Source organism: Monodon monoceros, unplaced genomic scaffold (assembly GCF_005190385.1).
Source record: "Monodon monoceros isolate NGI ecotype Baffin Bay Population unplaced genomic scaffold, NGI_Narwhal_1 Super_Scaffold_11, whole genome shotgun sequence".
NCBI lineage: Eukaryota > Metazoa > Chordata > Mammalia > Artiodactyla > Monodontidae > Monodon > Monodon monoceros.
This window is the reverse complement of record NW_021703767.1, coordinates 108,243,224-108,257,362: the sequence shown is the minus strand read 5'-3', so window position 1 is coordinate 108,257,362 and position 14,139 is coordinate 108,243,224. Positions and strand designations below refer to the sequence as shown.

At 40.0% G+C, this 14,139-nt stretch overlaps 1 protein-coding gene across 1 annotated transcript in view; it reads right to left on the bottom strand.

Moving 5' to 3' along the window:
* PLCH1 (phospholipase C eta 1) overlaps window positions 1–14,139 on the bottom strand; it is a 234,914-nt gene that overhangs the window by 171,207 nt on the left and 49,568 nt on the right. The gene's annotated exons all lie outside the window — the stretch shown is intronic.

Here is a 14,139-nt window from a genome sequence, read left to right as displayed (position 1 = left end):
AAGAGTGTTCTTCCTATGTTTTCCTCTAAGAGTTTTATAGTGTCCAGTCTTACATTTAGATCTCTAATCCATTTTGAGTTTATTTTTGTGTACAGTGTTAAGGAGTGGTCTAATTTCATTCTTTTACATTAGCTGTCCAGTTTTTCCCAGCACCACTTATTGAAGAGACTGTGTTTTCTCCACTGTATATCCTTGCCTCCTTTGTCATAGATTAGTTAACCACAGGTGCGTGTGTTTGCCTCTGGGCTTTCTATCCGTTTCCATTGATCTATATTTCTGTTTTTGTGCCAGTACCATATTGTCTTGATTACTATAGCTTTGTAGTATAGTCTGAAGTCAGGGAAACTGACTCCTACAGCTCTGCTTTGGCTATGCTGGGTCCTTTGTGTCTCCATACAAATTTTAAGATTTTTTTGTTCTAGTTCTGTGAAAAACACCATTGGTAGTTTGATAGGGATTGCAATGAATCTGTAGATTGCTTTGGGTAGTATAGTCATTTTCACAATATTGATTCTTCCAATCCAAGAACATGGTATATCTCTCCATCTGTTGGTATCATCTTTAATTTCTTTCATCACTGTCTTATAGTTTTCTGCATACAGGTCTTTTGTCTCCCTAGGCAGGTTTATTCCTAGGTATCTTATGCTTTTTGTTGCAGTGGTAAATGGGAGTGTTTCCTTAATTTCTCTTTCAGATTTTTCATCATTAGTGTATAGGAATGTAAGAGATTTCTGTGCATTAAGTTTGTATCCTGCTACTTTACCAAATTCATTGATTAGCTCTAGTAGTTTTCTGGTGGCATCTTTAGGATTCCCTATGTATAGTATCATGTCATCTGCAAACAGTGACAGTTTTACTTCTTTTCTAATCTGTATTCCTTTTATTTTTCTTCTCTGACTGCCATGGCTAGGACTTCCAACACTATGTTGAATAACAGTGGTGAGAATAGACATCCTTGTCTTTTTTCTAATCTTAGAGGAAATGCTTTCAGTTTTTCACCATTAAGAATGATGTTTGCTGTGGGTTTGTCATATATGGCCTTTATTATGTTGAGGTAGGTTCCCTCTATGCCCACTTTCTGAAGAGTTTTTGTCATGAGTGTTGAATTTTGTCAAAAGCTTTTTCTGCATCTATTGAGATGATCATATGGTTTTTATTCTTCAATTTGTTAATATGGGGTATCACATTGACTGATTTACATATATTGAAGAATTCTGGCATCCCAGGGATAAATCCCACTTGATCATGGTGTATGACCCTTTTAATATGTTGTTGAATTCTGTTTGCTAGTATTTTGTTGAGGATCTTTGCATCTATATTCATCAGTGATACTGGTCTGTAATTTTCTTTTTTTGTAGTATCTTTGTCTGGTTTTGGTATCAGGGTGATGGTAGCCTCATAGAATGAGTTTGGGAGTGTTCCTTCCTCTGCAAATTTTTGCAAGAGTTTGAGAAGGATGGGTGTTAGCTCTTCTCTAAATGTTTGATAGAATTCACCTGTGAAGCCATCTGGACCTGGACTTTTGTTTGTTGGAAGATTTTTAATCACAGTTTCAATTTCGTTACTTGTGATTGGTTTGTTCACATTTTCTATTTCTTCCTGCTTCTGTCTTGGATGGTTATACCTTTCTAAGAACTTGTCCATTTCTTCCAGGTTGTCCATTTTACTGGCATAGCGTTGCTTGTAGTAGTCTCTTATGATGCTTTGTATATCTGTGTTGTCTGCTGTAACTTCTCCATTTTCATTTCTAATTTTATTGATTTGAGTCCTCTTCCTCTTTTTCTTGATGAGTCTGGCTAATGGTTTATCAATTTTGTTTATCTTCTCAAAGAACCAGCTTTTAGTTTTATTGATCTTTGCTTTTGTTTTCTTTTTTTCTATTTCATTTATTTCTGCTCTGATCTTTATGATTTCTTTCCTTCCACTAACTGTGGTTTTTGCTTGTTCTTTGTTCTGTAGTTCCTTTAGGTGTAAGGTTAGATTGTTTTTTTGAGATGTTTGTTGTTTCTTGAGGTAGGCTTGTATAGCTATAACCTTCTCTCTTAGAACTGTGTTTGCTGCATCCCATAGGTTTTGGATCATCGTGTTTTCATTGTCATTTGTCTCTAGGTATTTTCTGATTTCCTCTTTGATTTCTTCAGTGATGTCTTGGTTATTTAGTAATGTATTGTTTAGCCTCCATGTGTTTGTGTTTTTTATGGTTTTTTTCCTTGTAATTGATTTCTAATCTCATAGGATTATGGTCAGAAAAGATGCTTGATATGATTTCAATTTTCTTAAATTTACTGAGGCTTGATTTATGACCCAAGATGTAATCTATCCTGGAGAATGTTCCATGCGCACTTGAGAAGAAAGTGTAATCTGCTGTTTTGGGATGGAATGTCCTAGAAATATCAATTAAATCTATCTGGTCTATTGTGTCATTTAAAGCTTGTGTTTCCTTATTAATTTGGTTTGGATGATCTGCCCGTTGGTGTAAGTGAGGTGTTAAAGTCCCCCACTCTTATTGTGTCACTGTCAATTTCCTCTCTTATAGCTGTTGGTAGTTGCCTTATGTATTGAGGTGCTCCTATGCTGGGTGCATATATATTTATAATTGTTATACCTTTTTCTTGGATTGGTCCCTTGTTCATTGTGTAGTGCCCTTCCTTGTCTCTTGTAACATTCTTTATTTTAAAATGTATTTTATCTGATATGAGTATTGCTACTCCAGCTTTCTTTTGATTTCCATTTGCATGGAATATCTTTTTCCATTCCCTCACTTTCAGTCTGTATGTGTCCCTAGGTCTGAAGTGGGTCTCTTGTAGATAGCATATATATGGGTCTTGCTTTTGTATCCATTCAGCAAGCCTGTGTCTTTTGGTTGGAGCATTTAATCCAGTCACGTTTAAGGTAAATATCGATATGTATGTTCCTGTGAACATTTTCTTAATTGTTTTGGGTTTGTTTTTGTAGATCCTTTTCTTCTCTTGTGTTTCCCACTTAGAGAATTTCCTTTAGCATTTGTTGTAGAGCTGGTTTGGTGGTGCTGAATTCTCTTAGTTTTTGCTTGTCTTCTTTTGAAGAAAGAAGCTTTCAAAAGAAAGCTTTTGATTTCTCCATCGAATCTGAATGAGATCCTTGCTGGGGAGAGTAATCTTGGTTGTAGTTTCTTCCCTTTCATCACTTTAAATATGTCATGCCACTCCCCTTCTGGCTTGTAGAGTTTCTGCTGAGAAATCAGCTGTTAACCTTATGGGAGTTCCCTTGTATGTTTTTTGTCATTTTTCCCTTGCTGCTCTCAATAATTTTTCTTTAATTTTTACCAATTCGATTACTATGCGTCTTGGCGTGTTTCTCTTTGGGTTTATGCTGCCTGGGACTCTCTGTGCTTCCTGGACTTGGGTGGCTATTTCCTTTCCTACGGTAGGGAAGTTTTCGACTATAATCTCTTCAAATATTTTTTCAGGTGCTTTATCTCTCTCTTCTCCTTCTGGGACCTGTATAATGCAAATATTGTTACATTTAATGTTGTCCCAGAGGTCTCAGGCTGTCTTCATTTCTTTTCATTCTTTTTTCTTTATTCTGTTCCGCTGCAGTGAATTCCACCATTCTGTCTTCCAGGTCACTTATCTGTTCTTCTGCCTCAGTTATTCTGCTATTGATTCCTCCTAGTGTATTTTTCATTTCAGCTATTGTATTGTTCATCTCTGTTTGTTTGTTCTTTAATTCTTCTAGGTCTTTGTTAAACATTTCTTTCATCTTCTCAAGCTTTGCCTGTATTCTTTTTCAGAGGTCCTGGATCATCTTCACTATCATTATTCTGAATTCTTTTTCTGGAATGTTGCCTATCTCCACTTCATTTAATTGTTTTTCTGGGGTTTTGTCTTGTTCCTTCATCTGGTACATAGCTCTCTGCCTTTTCATCTTGTCTATCTTTCTATGAATGTGGTTTTTGTTCCACAGGCTTCAGGATTGTAGTTTTTCTTGCTTCTGTTGTCTGCCCTCTGGAGGATGAGGCTATCTAAGAGGCTTGTTCAAGTTTCCTGATGGCAGGGACTGGTGGTGGGTAGAGCTGGCTGTTGCTCTGGTGGGCAGAGCTCAGTAAAACTTTAATCTGCTTGCCTGCTGATGGGCGGGGCTGGGTTCCCTCCCTGTTCGTTGCTTGGCCTGAGGCCACCCAATACTGGAGACTACCCGGGCTCTTTGGTGGGGCTAATGGTGGACTCTAGGAGTGCTCACGCTAAGGAATACTTCCCAGAACTTCTGCTGCCAGTGTCCTTGTCCTCATGGTGAGTTACAGCCACACCCCACCTCTGCAGGAGACCCGCCAACACTAGCAGGTAGGTCTGTTTCAGTCTCCTATGGGGTCAGTGCTCCTTCCCTGTCGAAGTCCTGCAATCAAATCCTGCTGGCCTTCAAAGTCTGATTCTCTACGAATTCCTCCTCCCATTGCCGGACCGCCAGGTTGTGAAGCCTGACGTGGGGCTCAGAACCTTCACTCCAGTGGGTGGACTTCTGTGGTATGAGTGTTCTCCAGTTTGGGGGGTTGTTTTTATTGTGATTGCGCCCCTCCTACCGTCTCACTGTGGCTTCTCCTTAGTCTTTGGATGTGGGGTATGTTTTTTGGTGAGTTCCAGTGTCGATGATTGTCTGATGAGTTCCAGAACTGTCAATGATTGTTCAGCAGTTAGTTGTGATTCCGGTCCTCTTGCAAGAGGGAGTGAGTGCACGTCCTTCTACTCCGCCATCTTGAACCAATCTCCTATCCTCGTATTTTCAATGGCCAAGTTTTACAAAGATTATACTATAAAATACAACTGCACAAAACAAAAATGAGAAAAAGCTACAAATACATATGTACTATACATAGCTGTAAAAACATCCCTTTTGTAACGTGTGATTTAATCAAGTTAGACAAGTGCCTTTGGTTAGGTTTGGGTAACTAAGAATATGCATGGAGAAGTAAATCTTGACCCAGTTCTATCACTAACTAACTGATTAAATCTTATACTGTTTTTTCTCTTTCCTCTTCTGCCCCTTTCCTCCACTTTCCATAACCTAGCCAAAGTTTTCCACCTCCTGATTATTCCAGTTGCACAGACTGCTGCTCCAGATATTGATGTCTATAAAAATATCACTTCCCAGGAAAATTCTCCCTATCTCTCAAAGGTAAGGAGATCTGCCAATTCTTTGTGTATCTTCACCCACTAAGCTGTATGTGCCTCAAGCAGAGACTCTGGCTTATTTATCCTACTATTCTTGGCACCTAGTCTAATGCATGGTGCATAACAGCTTCTAGGCAGTTAATAAATGTTAGTTCAGTGAACTTCCTCTCCATTACCTAGCATAATATCTCTATGTGCTAAATGCTGAATTTGTACTGACTGACTGATATATATATATATATATATATATATATATATATATATATATATAAATATTTATTTGGCTGCTCCAGGTCTTAGTTGCGGCATGCGGGATCTTTTTAGTTGTGGCATGAGGGATCTAGTTCCCTGACCAGGGATTGAAGCCGGGCCCCCTGCATTAGGAGTGCAGTCTTAACCACTGGACCACCGGGGAAGTCCCTTATATATACTGTTAATTTGCCAATCATTAGAAGAAAAGAGTTATTATCAACTTTGCACTACCATTGTTCAGGCTGTCATGTCTTCAAACTTGCAAAAGTCAGGCTTCATAACAAGCAAAAGCAAACATTCATGAGACAGTGCACTTGTAAAATAAAAGCACTCCTCAGTCAACTCCCTTATTCTGCCTTTTACTCCCTGCAATAATCACTCACTTAATATTTGCCAGCGATAATGAGTTGAATAGTGATGCACCATAAACAGTTTGATGACTGGAGCAATTATAATGATGAGAAAGAGCATTTGCTTCTGTGCAGAAAAGAGCCTGGCAAAGGCAGCATAGTAGAGGGGATTCAGCTGGGCCTGCACTCAGGGTGCCTGATTGTTTTTGCTCTTTGGCTATTCAAAGAGTGCAAAGGAACCTACAGTGCTCATCCACTCTGACAGACAGGCATCTTTCCTCCTAAAGTTGCCTTCCGGCTGCATAATCTCTGAGCTGCAGGGCTCTAAAAAGAGATTTCAGACGCTCGGTAAAGATTCCCTGAGCATCTGCTACATCTCAGACACCACACTGAATATCAAATGAGTGAGACCTCAGACACTCACAGTCTAGTCCAAAGGTCAGCAGACATTTTCCGTAAAGAGCCGTATAGTAAATGTTTTAGGCTTTGTGGGCCATACAGTCTCTGTGGCAATCACTCAACTTTGCTTGTAGTACAAATGCATCCTTAGAAAATATGTACACTATTGAACATGGCTGTGTTCCAATAAAGCTTTATTTACAAAAACAGGCAGCAGGTCAGATTGGCCCACAGGATGTAATTTGCTAATTTGTGGTCTAATCCACAGGTCGGGTACATTCTTTAATGCAAAACAGAGATATCTGTGTTGGTGAAAGCTTCCCCCTTGTATCTGTGTAACATTTCAGAAACAATGAAGCTATTTCATATATAATGACTCAAAGTTTAATCCTCATACCAACTCTTTGCAGTGGGTAGGTCTTATTATCCTCATTTTATAAGTGAGAAAACTGAAGCTCAAATAAAGAACTTTAAGTCATCCCACAACAAGGAGTGGAGGTAGGATCTGAGCTTCTGCATAATAGGCAGAGATTACTATGTGTTCACCAAAAGTAATTTCCTCTTCCACCAGGGCACACACCAGATTACATTTCCCAGGCTCCTCTGCAGTTAGGTATGTCCATGTGCTTGGGTTCTGGCCAGTAGAATTTCCACCTTGCCCCTTAAAACTTCCTCATAAAAATCTCCTGTACACGATTCTCTACTTCCTTTACACTTTTCAGTTGTCTGAGAAGGAGACACCCCTAAGGCAACCTTGTAAGTCACATGTTGACAAAAGCAGAACCACAAAATTGAAAGAGCCTGAGTCCATGAACCACCACCTGGAAGAGAGCCACCCAACCAGAAACATCTGCATTAGTAGACTATGAAGGCTGCAGGAAATTTGCATTAAGCTACTGAGATACAGAGCTTTATCTGTTACAGGAACTCCCTTAACAAACGCAGCCTGTGCCCAGGTCCAGCGCTGTTTGCACTCAGCTATAGAAGAGATGTAAATGCTGTGTTTATCAGGCTGATGAAGCAGAAGAGATCATATTTCAGACAGGAGATATATCAGAATAAGCAAGGGGTGCCTTTAAGAAAGTACAAATTGTTCTAAATGGTTAGATAGCAAATTAGCAAAGCAGTGGAAGGAGAGCCAGCAAAGATAAGCACTGGAGGGGCTTCCCTGGTGGCGCAGTGGTTGAGAGTCCGCCTGCCGATGCAGGGGACACAGGTTCGTGCCCCGGTCCGGGAAGATCCCACATGCCGCGGAGCGGCTGGGCCCGTGAGCCATGGCCGCTGAGCCTGCACGTCCGGAGCCTGTGCGCCGCAACGGGAGAGGCCACAACAGTGAGAGGCCCGCGTACCGCAAAAAAAAAAAAAAAAAAAGATAAGCACTGGGAAGGGACTTGTCTACAACCCTAAAGAAGGACTTGGAGAGAAAAAGAGACAGCCCAAAATAAGAGACGTGCCATTAGTACACCCAACCAGAGGAAGAATAGGCTCGAGGCAGTGAGACCAACTCAAGAGTCTCAGGATAGTCCTGGCATAATCAGAGCAGAGCTGTGAGCCAGCAGAAGATTGTTCTTTTCATAACTTGATTTTTAGGGTTTTTTTCTGATTATAAATGTAATATGTGCTAATTATAAATGTATGAAGAACTGAGAAGAAAATAAAACATACATAATCCCATAGTCAAAGGTAACTAGTATTGTAACTTTGAGGCATAAACTTCTGAACTTATTTTACCTTTTTTATGCACATATATGTAGGCATTAAGAAAAATAGGAATATAATATTTTCCAATGAATATAACCATGGGAAATCTCCTCACATCAAAAGATCTTCACATCATTGTGAGTAGCTGCACTGCCCCACGATATACATGTGTTATTTTTCAAAAATCAGTTATTTCCTAGTGCACATTTAGGTTGTTCCCCTTTTCTTGCTATTACAAAAAAATTACTGTAATACATTCCTATTGATAGATATATCTGTGAAAATGTGCAAGTACTTTTACAAAGTTAAAAAAAAAAGACTCTTTACCAAGGGTCAAACTGCCCTCCAGAAATACTAATTCAGATTCCCACTAGCTATGTATAAAAATGTCCATTTTTCCACACCTCTACTGACACTGGATATCTTTTTTTTTTTATCCTTCGCCAGTCAGGTTAGGCAAAAACAAAAAACAAACCTCTCATTTAATTTTTGAAAACACAGTTAAACAATTTTTTAGTTCTCTTCCTTGTATTTTTTAAAAAACATCCTGTTTCATCTGTGGAAGATCCTAAATGCATAACATTTAGAAGTTATCTTTAAGGTGACAGTATGCTTAATTTATACAATTGGTCTTAGTGGCTAGAAGCAGAGCAACTTCTGGATTTGAAAGACTTAACATGAAGAAATCAGCACGAACAATCAAATATTAATTCTTCTCAGGGGATACTTCCCAAGTGATACTGCATACTGTAGGTGAGCTATGACTATCAGAATTGAGTGGGTAATCTGTTTCTAAATTAAAAAGCTGTTTTGCTAATTACAATCAACTTTATTTAACTTATTGCTTCCTTAGGTTTTTTCTTTCATACTTTTATCAATGCTTGACTTATTTTTGGTTTCGGTTATATAGTAGGTACCTAAAAGGGTAAGTACCCAAGAATGAGTGGAAAAATACAAATAGAAACTGATAAAGGTTGTCAACACTGAGAGAAAGGAAGGAGGGGACACAGATGAGGGGTGTGTAGAACACAGGTACTGAAATGAGCAGGCGTGTATTATTAGGGGAGGGATGCAACATTCACTGAAGCCCTAGGTACCAAGCACTGGGCAAGACTAGTTGCACACATCTTCTCATTTAATCCTCACAACTCTTTGAAATGCATGGAATCCGTATTTGTTAAATGAGGAAAAAAGTGCCAGAGAAATTGACCCAGGTGATTACCTAAAAGGCTAAGCTGTTATTAGAACTTTTGGTTGTTTTTTGTTACTTTTTTTTTTTTTTTTTTTTGTGGTACGCGGGCCTCTCATTGCTGTGGCCTCTCCCGTTGCGGAGCACAGGCTCCGGACGCGCAGGCTCAGCGGTCATGGCTCACGGGCCTAGCCGCTCTGCGGCATGTGGGATCTTCCCGGACCGGGGCACGAACCCGTGTCCCCTGCATCGGCAGGCGGACTCTCAACCACTGCGCCACCAGGGAAGCCCATTTTGCTACTATTTTATTCCAGATCCCACATTCTCCCCCAGTGTACCACTGCACTGGAGAAATCCTGTGCTCTCCCTGCCACCAGTTTCCCTTGTGTCTCATTAAAGCATACAAAGAAACAAAGAAATAGTAAAGTTAAAAATGTTAGAATGGTGGAAGGTCCCAGCAATACGAATAAAAGAACAAGGAAAATAAATTATGCATTGAATAAATGAGAAAATAAAGAAATTGAAGAAAGGAGTGTAAACGTGGAACTGTGTCCAGAAGAATAAAGGAGTAGCACAAAACAATGACATAAAAAAACCCACATTAACATATGCACACTACTATATATAAAATAATCAACAAGGACCTACTGTATAGCACAGGGAACTCTACTCAATATTCTGTGATGACCTATATGGGAAAAGAATCTGAAAAAGAATGGATATATGAATATGTATAACTGAATCACTTTGCTGTACACCTGAAACTAACACATTTTAAATCAACTATACTCCAATATAAAATAAAAATTAAACTTAAATTTAATAAAAGATTACAGATAGAAGAAAACACACATTAGTCAAATGAAGAAGTTAAGAAGTATAAAAAGGTAAATAAATAGCTAGTAACCACAGGATTACAAAATTGAATTGTTCAACCAAGAAACAGTATGTTCAGCCCCTTAATCTTGACCTGTTCCTAAAGGAACCCATTTTCCATTCTGTTACTATCCATTACCATACACCAATTTCCACCCTTTTTAAATGCAGTGACCAAAATTGAACTCGCTCTTCAAATAAGGGCCACATCCACCCAGTAAATCCCAAGAGAACATTAGCCATGGCCTGCTGACACTATTTGTACTAATGGCCGATAACTTTAGAACTTTCATCAGTTTGTTGCTCTCCAAGATCCTTATGGCTTCTGCCAAGCCTGCCAATGTTTTTGTTGCTTTGTTTTTGTTCTTAACAACACTTCTGAGCTCAGAATGAGAAAAGTCACAGAAAGCATCTTAGAAAGATCCCCTAACTCAACACAACGGGTAGGTAACTGCTCCAAGATCTTACAGCTAACCATGTCTGAACCAGAATAATACCAACCACTGATTCTGATCTTCATGGACTTGCATGTGGCTTTATAAATCAAATACATTTGAAATTTTATTTCTATGAAAAAAAAAGAAAAGGAAATTAGAAAACTAGGGCAGGGACGTTTAAAAACAAAAACGAAGACTTTGTGGAAGAGAGGTCACAAGCAACAAGAGTGAGTGCTCAGAGTAGAAAAAGAAAGAAATGCAAGCCTAAGAAGAATGGGGTGGCTTCATTCTTCATTTTATTCTTCCTTTGTTCCTTTCTGCCTATCTTGCTTCCATCTGCCACATCTTCAGGGGAAAATAGGCATAAATTTGAGACAGAAAAAAAAAGTAAATAGTGAAAGAATATGAACTAAAGTTCAGAATGACTACACACCATGATTAAATAAGATTGGTCAACCAAACTTTTTAAATAAGATGAAAATAAAGTGGTAAATAATATGAAACATGATTCCCCCCTTCCCCCCACTGCACCACCAAAATTTGTATATTCCTATTTATTACGCTCCCCATGCCTGCTTTCTTTCATTTTCCTACTAGATTTTCTTTTCTTTTCTTTTCTTTTTTTTTTTTGCGGTACGCAGGCCTCTCACTGTTGTGGCCTCTCCCGTTGCGGAGCACAGGCTCCGGATGCGCAGGCTCAGCGGCCATGGCTCACGGGCCCAGCCGCTCCGCAGCATGTGGTATCTTCCCGGACCGGGGCATGAACCTGTGTCCCCTGCATCGGCAGGCGGACTCTCAACCACTGCACCACCAGGGAAGTCCCCTACTTGATTTTCTGAGCTTCATTTTTCGAAATATCAGTGAGAACCCGAGAAAAGAAATGAGTAAATAAAAAGTACAAAAATGAGAGAATAAGGATGAAATAATATAAATTAACCTGAAAACCCCAGTATCAGGAGAATGCTCATTGTATGAGAGGAATTTAGTTACTAAATCTAGCTTAGTAACTAAGTAATTCTAGCTAAATAATAGCTGAGATCCTACCTCACGTTCATACTGGGGCTCAACAAGTAAAGATGGGAAGGTAAGTTACGAACAGTCCACACAATTTATATTTTTCATCCTCCTTGCTGATTACATAAAAATTTAATTCCCCAGGAAGCCTTCCCTACTGATGTAACTCCTATCTGTATATGTGTGCACACACATAACACACACTCCTGGAAGGATGCAAACCCACAGGCCAAAATACCAAGCACAATTATATCTGAGGACTGAGAAAAGCAAGGGGAAATTTCACTTAGCACTTAATATAAAATCAATATTGCTTGTTTTTTTAAACAGTCTTTGGACATAACTTTGGACATTCAAAATAAACAATAAAGAAAAGTGCAGGGCTTCCCTGGTGGCGTGGTGGTTGGGAGTCCGCCTGCCGATGCAGGGGACGTGGGTTCGTGCCCCACTCCGGGAAGATCCCACATGCCGCAGAGCGGCTGGGCCCGTGAGCCATGGCCGCTGAGCCTGTGTGTCCGGAGCTTGTGCTCCGCAACGGGAGAAGCCACAGCGGTGAGAGGCCCGCGTACCGCAAAAAAAAAAAAAAAAGAAAAAAAGAAAAGAAAAGGGCAAATGAAGAACTTAGACATGAGGGGAAAATGTGCAAAGAGAAAGGGAAAGTAACAAAATTGTTCTTCACAGCTTTTACATCATTCCTTCTTATCTCTTCTCCTGATTTTGTACATTTGAATGGGGGGGTGCCTCAGACCCCTGCTTGTATATTTTCTCAAATTTTATTTTTTCGTACCCTCCCTGGCGGGAAAGACAGACAATACTGACATCAATTTTAAAGAAAAGTGAGAAGCAACAGGTCACTGGATTAGATGGAAACCTTATGTTACACACATCTACCACTGTGGCTTATTCTTTAAACAGATCAGTAGAAACAATCATTCACCTTTCTTCAAAGAGACAGCTGAAGTAACTCTAGCTCACTCATGGTAGCTTCTGTTTTGCTGACAAGTAATTAGAGACAGTAACAGATCATTCGTCAAAACCTCAGTGACAAGTGTTCATGGCCTTGAAATACCTGAACCAATTTCTCAAGTAGACTGAAGGACTCTTTATCTTTGGCTGTTGAATCAATCCTTCACAGCACTTCTTTTCTCCTTAAATATCCTATTTTTTCCTAAAATACCATTTTTTTCTGTAAAATACCACTTTTATATCATCCATTCACTCCAAAGCTTACCATCCTCTCCCCTTCTTTGTTAGATCCAGCCCAAACTCCTCATGGGCGTATAAAAACCCTTGTGTGATCTGGTCCCACGCTAACCATTATTATCCCACTGCTTTCCTATACCAACCCCCATGTAATCTATCACACATTATTCTTTCTGTTTCTTACTCAGGAAGTACTCATTTGCAGGACCCTTTACTCAAGGTAATGTCAGGCCAGGCTGATGGCTGGGGAAAGACATCTGCAGAAAGCAGAAGTTAAACCAAGATATCTGTAGAGATACAGTAGAGAACCCTGTACAGGGAAGGCAATCGATTGCTTCCTGCCTACATATCTTACCACCTACAGGACAATAATATCATCACTAAGAGAGGGAACACGACTGCAAGTCGAGCTCCAAAGTCAGCCAACAGGATTCAAATGTCAGCTGTACCCATTACACTATGACCTAGGGCAAGTTACAATATTTTTCTCTCTCTGCACCTCAAATTCCTCACCCCAATAATGGAGATACCTATACTTGCCTCATTGAGCTATGATCAAGACTGCTAGTTGTCAAACTATCAGGTTCTCAATTTTCTCTAATGAATTTGATACCGTCATGTGATAAAGAAATCTCCACAATCTGTCCTTTTCCTCATATACCAACTTCTGAAGTAGTACCCTTAAATAAAGTTAACTTAGGCAATTACCTTGCTCTGGTGAGCATTCATATAGTCAAAATTGTGTAAACATATGTAATCAGAGTATATATAAACTTTGCTTACTGATAATAAACTTTTTAGGACTTCCCTGGTGGCGCAGCGGTTAAGAATCCACCTGCCGATCCAGGGGACATGGGTTCGATCCCTGGTCTGGGAAGATCCCACATGCCGCAGAGCAACTCAGCCCATGCGCCACAACTACTGAGCCTGCGCTCTAGAGCCCGCGATCCACAACTACTGAGCCCACACGCCAAAAGCCTGTGCTCTGCAACAAGAGAATCTACCACAACGAAGAGTAGCCCCCACTCGCCACAACTAGAGAAAGCCCACGTGCAGCAACGAAGACCCAATGCAGCCAACAAAAATAATAAACTTTTAAAATCAACCTATTATTGAAACATGGAATGAGTATTTATAAATACAGAAAAAGAATGGAAAAATTATTATACGTGAGAAAAGTTAGGAGGGATAACCGAGAGAAAGGATTGGTAAAAGGGAGTGCTATGATCACTGAATAGAGTATTTCTTTCTTTTTTTTTTTAAATTTACTTATTTATTTATTTATGGCTGCTTTGGGTCTTTGTTGCTGCATGCGGGCTTTCTCTAGTTGCGCGAACAGGGGCTACTCTTCATTGCAGTGCACGGGCTTCTCATTACAGTGGCTTCTCTTGTTGTGGAGCACAGGCCCTAGGCGCATGGGCTTCAGTAGCTGTGGCACGTGGGCTCAGTAGTTGTGGCACACAGGCTTAGTTGCTCTGCAGCATGTGGGATCTTCCCAGACCAGGGCTCGAACCCGTGTCCCCTGCATTGGCAGGTAGATTCTTAACCACTGTGCCACCAGGGAAGCCCCC